Source organism: Ambystoma mexicanum, chromosome 4q (genome assembly GCF_040938575.1).
Source record: "Ambystoma mexicanum isolate Mex_15411 chromosome 4q, UKY_AmexF1_1, whole genome shotgun sequence".
NCBI lineage: Eukaryota > Metazoa > Chordata > Amphibia > Caudata > Ambystomatidae > Ambystoma > Ambystoma mexicanum.
The window spans coordinates 437,081,645-437,090,490 of NC_090928.1; the positions used below are offsets into that span (position 1 = coordinate 437,081,645).

Here is an 8,846-nt window from a genome sequence, read left to right on the forward strand (position 1 = left end):
TGCAATCACCATCAAAGCAATGCATTTTCACCCACCAAACCCTCCTTATAACTATATGGGGTGCAAAACATGTCCTTTATCTGCCTTTGGTAAAATACAGTGAGGTTTCCATTGCAAGAATTCATGTATTTTGTATCACATGTAGATCTTGGAACATGGAAAAAAAACCTTTTGTCAAATGCACAAATCCTACAAAACGTAACTGCTTCTCTACTGCAGTTTGATGTTTTTGTGCTAAGAGCATAGGTAAACCCAATTGTTCATGTTTTGTATATGAAATGATGATATATCGTATTGTTTCTTACAGTGCACTGGGTTCAAAAACATTTTAACAGGATCTATTGTAGAGGGTATATGGATATGAAACAGGGAATGCTTGAACTGCACTCCTACGCTCTACCACTGAGTTAAACCCTTGAATGCTGAAAACTGCCCTTTTGTAAAAAGGTGATAGAGTGGGTGACTGCATGGAACTTGCAGAAACAATGACATCAGTGCACTTCTGGTAAGCTGCACAAATTAAAACATTTCATTAAGGGCATCTTATTGGTTTCCGCCAAAGTTTTATAACATTCATATGAGCTTCCAATGGACTATTTCAAACTGAAAATATCACCAGTAGAACTTGGGTGAATGTAAAACACAGCTTGGATCATACAAAGAAATCCTAAACAGCTCAATGGTGTTTACCCTATGTTTCAGGTGATGATCAGGAGCATTTCAAATGTAAAACTGTGTTGCTTACTACATAAAACGCCGAGATTGTAAATGTTTTCTTCATTTTATTTAATTAAAAACATATTTCTACAGGTAAAACATTTGGACAAGGGGGCACCCAGGTTTGAACTAGGGATTTCTTGATCTGCAGTCAAATGCTCTACCACTGAGCTATACCCCCATTTCTGAAATGTTTGACTATATTAATTCAGTAATATGTCCAAAGTGGAAGGAACATGCAATCACCATCATAGCAATGCATTTTCAGCCACCAAACCCTCCTTATAACTATATGGGGTGCAAAAGATGTCATTTATCTGCCTTTGGTAAAATACAGTGAGGTTTCCATTGCAAGAATTCATGCATTTCGTATCACATGTAGATCTTGGAACATGGAAAACAAACTTTTGTAAAATGCACAAATCCAACAAAACGTAACCGCTTCTCTACTGCAGTTTGATGTTTTTGTGCTAAGAGCATAGTTAAACCCAATTGTTCATTGTTTTGTATATGCAATTATGATATACCCTCTTGTTTCTTACAGTGCATTGGGTTAAAAAAAAATTTCACATGATCTATTGAAGAGGGTATATGGATATGAAACAGGTAATTCTTGAACTGCACTCCTACGCTCTACCACTGAGTTAAACCCTTGAATGCTGAAAACTGCCCTTTTTTTTAAAGGTCATAGAGTGAGTGACTACATGGAGCTTGTAGAATTAATGACATCAGTGAAATTCTGATCAGCTGTACACATTAATACATTTAATTAAGGACATATTATTGGTTTCCGCCAAAGTTTTATAACATTCATATGAGCTTCCAATGGACTATTTCAAACTGATAGCACCAGTAGAACTTGGGTGAATGTAAAATACAGCTTTTATCATACGAAGAAATCCTAAACAGATTAAGAGTGTTTACCTTATGTTTCAGGTAATGCTCTGATTACTTACCGGTAATCTTCATTACTCCTGGTCCTACTCTTCCTCGTCACAGTACTTACTTCATGAGGAGGCCCCTGCCTCTGACACAGGACCTTCTTCTATTTCTTTAAATTCCTATAACTTCTCCCCCACATCCATTTCACTCAGTTTCATATTACCAAGCCGCAGCATGGAACCTTCCCGGCAGGGAGGGTGAGGAGGGTCGTCAGTACTGTGTCGAGGAAGAGTAGGACTAGGAGTAACTTCTGCTGAGGCCGGTGATGCAAACAGGTCTAAAACCGGGGACCCCAATCTGACACAGGTCACCGCAAAGACCTGAGCCAACAGGACCAGTTCCGCAGAGGAGTGGAAACCGGCGTCTAAGAAGATCCGGAACCCCTTTTGCAGTTGACATATGCCAAGGCAGTCGTATTGTCGGATCGGATCAAAACCGCTGACCGTCCAGCAACTCCTCGTAGTACACCAGAGCTTGGACAATGGCACAACTCTTGCCAATTGGATGATCACCGGCTCTCCCCAGATCTCACAACCCTTGAGCTGAGAGGACCCCCAATGTAGACCCTTTCTGCTGGCGTCGGTAATAAGAGAGGCCACAGGAGGAAGGACTATGCACACCTCAGCCTGTAGACCTGAAACCCCCCGCCACCATAGCAGGGAGACTCGCAGCGCTAGGGACACTGAAAACAAAACTACGAAAGCCGAGACGTTGGGAGCCAGTGGGAGAGAGTATAAGACACCAGGGGATGTAACCGAAGACGGGCTCAAGGAACTGGAAAACACGCAAGACGCCACATGCCCCGTAACTTCAGAAACAGGCGAGCCGAGACATACTGCCTTCTGAGAACCCAGCCCAGACCAGCCAGCAAGCGCCCCCCCTGCACAACATCCAGAGTACGCTCTCCCCAGACGTCCAGACAAGCAGTGCAGGGTCATGAGACCCATAAGCAGGTAACACATCCTAGAAGGCATAGGGACCAGGAACACCCGCAAGTAGAAAACTTCACCCTGAACAGGGAGAGGAACGGGCAAGATGGTAACCCACAACAACCGTTCGGAGAGAATGGATCCCATGGCCAACTACTTGGACCATGAGCTGGTTACCAAAGTCCTAACCATGCAAACCTGGACAGGAGGAGACAGGAACGGCAACTGATACCCCCCTCCGGAAGGAGCCCATTACCCAGGAAGCCGAACCCCACCGGTCCCATACACCTCCGAGAAGATAGAGACGAGGAGCCAGGGAAACCCTCCAGTCACTGCACTTGCACCAGAGGGAAATCACAGGATGTTGAAGCATGCCTGTGCCACAATATAACAGCATGTTTGTCAGCCCACAAAAAGATCCTACTTATCAAAAGGAAGATACAGGACAGCCGAGAAGTCCAGCAGACCATGGCCCCCCAGCCAACAGAGGAGCCACCAGGCTGGCATCAAAAGGGCAGAGTACTGTCACAAAGCGGGGCGAAGGAATCCATCCCGGATAGCAGACATCAAAGGCAACCCCCCCACCTGGGGTATGCCTACACTGGAAAAACCCACTGAAGTGACATCCCCCTCCACCGGCACAAGGGGCTCTGAGAACCCCACTAAGCACAGACATGTGCCACCATGTGCCATATCACTTCCCACAAGTCTGAGAGGAGGCGTGAAAGCTGTTCTGACTTGAGAGTCGTGTGGACCGATGAGACCTCCATCCCCAAGTGACGCACAGGGGAACTAATAGAAACCCGCTGTGCGACCTTTGAGGCCACAGGTGAGAGATGTCTTCCCAGATCCACGGAACCTCTGGAACACCGATGCTGCTGTCAAAAGGGAACGAGGTTAAGTACCAGGCAATTACAATACAATCAGGTAAACAATAGGATCTAAAGAGTCTTACCTATCTGGTGTTGGGGAAACCCAGGTAACCTAGTAGAGAGGTTCGAGACTCAGATGATGCGGCGGTCCCTGGAATAGTAGAACCGCAGGTGAGCGTGGATGTAGGGCTAGCCACCTGTAGGAGAGAGGGCTTGACTTGAATCCCAAGAAGGGAAATGGCGTAGAAGTTCAGCAAGGTGTCAAGGGATGATCCAAAGACAAGTCGAGGTGAAGTCCAAAAATCCGGCAACAGGTAAACAGTTCCAAGCAAAGGTACAAAGGGGTGTCCGAAGGAGTCCGAGGTAGAGTTCCGTGATCAAAGTAACAAGGAGCAATTCGTAACGCCAAACAGGGTCTGAAGACAGCTGAGAAGCAATGATCATTCTGTCTCTCAGACCTTTATACTGTGTGTCTCTGGGTCATGTGATGTCCACCAAGGTCACGTGAGGAACGCCAAACTGGATCACGTGACTGACGTGAAGACGTAACGCCGCCCCTTCTGCTATACGTTCTCCAAGGCAATTGCCAATGCAGAAAGGGTTGCAATCGAGCCCGTACACCAAAGCTGGTACAGTGTTTTCGGTCCTTTGGGTTCACCGAATCACTTGAGCCTCGAACCGTGGGAGGAGATGTTGGGGGAATGTGCGCAGTGTTCTGATGTGGAGTGGACTGGTGTGCAGAGGATCGCCTAACATAGCCCCCCTCCAACGGCCCACGACCCCGTGGGCAGGACGGATGATCCTTATGGAAGCGGGCCACCAACCGAGGGGCGTTCAGATCCATGAACGCTCCTCCGGGCCGTAACCCTTCCAATCCACCAGATATTGGAGCCTACCCCTAAACCATCTGGACCCTAAAATGGCCGACACCTCAAAGACATCAGGAGAGGTCAGGGACACCGGCGCAACAGGGGCTCGAAGACGGACGGAATCAGGACAAGGTTTGAGGAGGGAGACATGGAACACAGGATGGATACGCCAAGAACTAGGAAGCACTAGACGAAAAGCCACCGGATTCACAACCTGAGAGATCACATACGGGCCGACAAAACGAGGTAGCAATTTCCGGCAACCCACTAGGCGAAGATGACGTGAAGACAACCAGACCCTAGAACCCACCACCAGAGGGGGAGCAGCTCGACGTTTGCCATCCACACGGGCCTTCATAGAAGCCTTTGCTTCAGTGAGATGAACCACAGTACTAGCATGTACAGCAGCTAGATCCCTAAGACATGTCGTGGCCGCAGGATTCGAAGAACTAGAAGCATCAGGGACCGGCAAGACCTTGGGATGTTGGCCGTAGAGGGCGTAAAAGGGAGAATAACCAATAGCTGAATGAGCCGCATTATTGTACGCGAACTCAGCAAGCCGTAAAACGGCCAACCAGGAGGTCTGATGTTGCAATATAAGGCAGCGAAGGTACTGCTCCATAGATTGATTCGTCCTTTCGGTCTGCCCATCGGTCTCAGGATGATAGGCCGAAGAATACCTGGTATCAATGCCCATTAATTTTGTCAACGACCTCCAGAACCGAGAGGTGAACTGTGATCCTCGATCGGATATAATGACCGAAGGAAGGCCGAATAACATGAACACATGTTCAAAAAACAAGTCCGCCAAGACCGGGGCCGAAGGAATGCCTTTACAAGGAACAAAACGAGCCATTTTTGTGAACGTGTCCACCACTACCCAGATGGAATCAAAGCCTTTCAACTTGGGGAGATCGGTAACGAAATCCATAGTCAACGTATGCCAGGGCCTGGGAGGTACCGGAAGCGGAAGTAACAACCCAACCGGTAGACCCCTTCGATGTTTAGCCTGAGCACATACTGCGCACGAATTGACATAACATTCTACATCACGCTTCATAGAGGGCCACCAACACCAGCGCTTGAGAAGATCTAAAGTGCGCTCTTGACCGGGATGGGCATTAAAGGGAGCATCATGAGACCACTCAAGGGCCAGATTACGAGTGTCAGGTGTGGGAAGGAACAGACGTTCATGTACGAAAGGTAATCCATCAGAATACACTGGGTCCCATTCTCGCAACTGATCGGAATGATTGCTAGTCCAGGATCGGACCGAGTCTAATAATGACAATGAGGGTGTACAAAGACAAATCACATGACTCTTTCCGAGAACAGTGTCAGGGAAGGTTGGCAACTCGACCCCCGCCGGGGAACGTGACAAGGCATCTGCTTTTCCATGGGAAGTGCCAGGACGATGCATAATATGAAAATCAAAAGAGGAAAAGAAAAGATGCCATCGGACCTGTCTGCTATTAATGCACTTCAATGAAGCCAGATCCTGTAAATTCCGATGATCTGAGTATACCGTGATGGGATGGTTGGCCCCCAGAAGATGATGGCGCCAAACACGAAAGGCATCCATGACAGCCAAGAGTTCCTTCTCCGTAACGGTGTAATGAGTCTCAGTACTGGAAAACATACGGGAATGGTATGCCACTGGGTGTAACTTGCCTGTTGTAGGACATGTTTGAGACTGTACCGCACCAACAGCAAAAGAAGAGGCATCCGCCTCAACTATGAACGGAAGATCAGGATTGGGGTGCTGGAGTACCGGTGCGGAAGTAAAGGCGGTTTTCAAAGCCTCAAAAGCCTCCTGATGTTCTCTCTGCCACAGATAGGGTACCTGAGGACTGGTCAGAGCCGTGAGTGGGGCAAAAATTGTGGAAAAGGAAGAAATGAAACGTCTATAAAAGTTGGCGAATCCCAAAAAGGCCTGCAAGGACTTGAGTGTTTGAGGTACTGGCCAATCTAATACTGCTTTGACCTTAGATTCGTTCATGGATAACGCCGCAGGGGTAATGTGGAAACCCAGAAACTCAACAGATGTTTTATGGAACTGACATTTCTCAGGTTTGGCAAATAAGGAATGTACTCTCAGACGGGATAGTACTTCTCGGACATGCTTTACATGGTCATCAAGACTACGAGAAAAGATTAAGATGTCGTCCAAGTACACAACCATGTATACATCCAGAATATCCCTGAATATGTCATTCATGAATCGTTGGAATGTGGCCGGGGCATTACATAGGCCGAAGGGCATGACTAGATATTCATACAAGCCGTAACGAGTACAGAAAGCAGTTTTCCACTCATCTCCCTCGCGAACGCACACTAAATTGTATGCGCCGCGTAGGTCAAGCTTGGTGAAAATAGAAGCATGTGATAAGTGATCTAGAAGTGGTGTGATTAACAGGATTGGATATCTGTCCTTTTTTGTGATAGCGTTAAGACGCCGATAATCCACACAAGGACGTAAATCCCCCTCCTTCTTGGGTACAAAGAATATAGGGCTTGCCGCTGGTGAAGTAGATGGGCGGATATGTCCTAAACGAAGGCCGTTCTGTACATACTCTTTCAACGCTTGTTCTTCCGAAGGGGACAAGGAATAGATCCTGCCCGAAGGAATAGTGGAATCAGGGAGTAGTTCGATTGGGCAGTCATATGGTCTATGTGGAGGAAGTACCTCGGAAGAGCCACGATCGAAAACTGATTCGAATGCTTTGTACTCAGGTGGAATCCCAGACACCAAGCCCCCAACAGTATGAGAATGCACAATCTCTGGATCATCAACAGTCAGCGTGAGTTGAGCTAAGGCTCCCAAGGCCCGAGAAGGTGTGTCAGTGGTTTGATGGACCGGGAGACAATAATTCTGACAGACCTCGGACTCAAAGAGCACAGTGCCTGACTGCCAATTGATCAGCGGATTGTGTTCACGTAACCATGGAATCCCTAATATGATACCGAATTGAGGTGTGGTAATCAAATCAAAACTTAAGGTCTCTGTGTGAATTTCTTGTATGTTCAACAAAAGAGGTGCAGTTTGGTGTCTAACAGGACCAGAAACTAACGCAGAGCCGTCTACGGCTTGGACATGTTCAGGTCGTGTTTTTACCACTAGAGGTAGTTTGAGGGAATGGGCCAAATCAATGTCTATGTAATTACCAGTAGCACCTGAATCAATGATGATATTGACTGCATGAAGAAGGCCTGTAGAGGGACATAGAGTAGCCTTTACAGAGATGGGTTGAACACGAGCAAAGGCAAGAGGGGTACCCGGAGATGATGACGGAACACTCGACCTGTTCTCCGGATCTAAGGTCGAGCTGTCCGAAAAACCTGGCTCTTCTTGGGAAGTCGAGGACACTCTTTCACAAAATGTCCAGTGGTGCCACAATAAAAGCATGCATTATCCACCCTCCTACGTTCCCTCTCAGATGTTGTAATAGGACTACGTAAACCTCCCACTTGCATAGGTTCTTCTGTACTGGGAGCAGGAGTACTAGCAAGAGTAGGATGGGAAGAGACCCCCAATTTGGCTCTACGCTCCGATCGCCGTGCATCTATCTGCAGGGCGAGATCAACCAATTCCTGATACTGAGTGGGCACAGAAGGGATCACTGCTAAAGCATCTTTCATGGTGTTACTCAACCCCGCTTGTTTTCTGGCCATGATGTTTCAGCAACTAGTTGATTGAACCGGGTGATGTAGTCTATCAAAGTCCTTCTACCCTGAGTTAATTCTAACAACTCCAAATCCCGAGACTGTGCCTTGTGTCGGGTATCGAATACTCGAGACATTTCCAGAACCAACAGATCAAAGTCATAAAGGACTGGGCTATTATTCTCCAGCAAGGGATTAGCCCAAGCGGCAGCTGTCCCGGCTAAATGGGAAAGGGCGAAAGCGGCTTTAGCAGTGGAAGTAGGAAAGGCCAAAGGTCTGCATAAGAAATGTAACTTGCACTGATTAACAAAGGTTCTGAATTTCTTGGGGTCACCTTGATAGCGTTCAGGAGCAGCCAGGGGGGAAGGGGTTGGGAGGACCACCGGAGTTGGGACTGTAGTAGTAGCCAAGGGAGGGGGTGTAGTTGAGGGGCTAGCATCTCCAAACTCAGGGTCTGCGGGAAGAGAATGCTGAACACTCTGTATGGAATCTAACCTTTGGTGGATCACCGTGTTCGCGGCGGCCATATCTGCCCTTAATATTGTAATTGCCTGGACTAAGGCAGCTATGGGTTCTTCCGTGGATCCCTGCATCGTCAAAACACGACTAAACGGCTTCTCAGTCTGTTCTGACTTGAGAGTCGTGTAGACCGATGAGACCTCCGTCCCCAAGTGACGCACAGGAGAACTAATAGAAACCCGCTGTGCGACCTTTGAGGCCACAGGTGAGAGATGTCTTCCCAGATCCACGGAACCTCTGGAACACCGATGCTGCTGTCAAAAGGGAACGAGGTTAAGTACCAGGCAATTACAATACAATCAGGTAAACAATAGGATCTAAAGAGTCTTACCTAT

General features: G+C 47.6%; 1 non-coding gene across 1 annotated transcript; it reads right to left on the bottom strand.

The window, feature by feature from the left end:
- Window positions 1-826: 826 nt before the first annotated feature.
- On the bottom strand, window positions 827-898 carry TRNAC-GCA (transfer RNA cysteine (anticodon GCA)). The gene has a single exon. It is a non-coding gene; the product is annotated as a tRNA-Cys (tRNA).
- Between the last annotated feature and the right edge of the window lie 7,948 nt (window positions 899-8,846).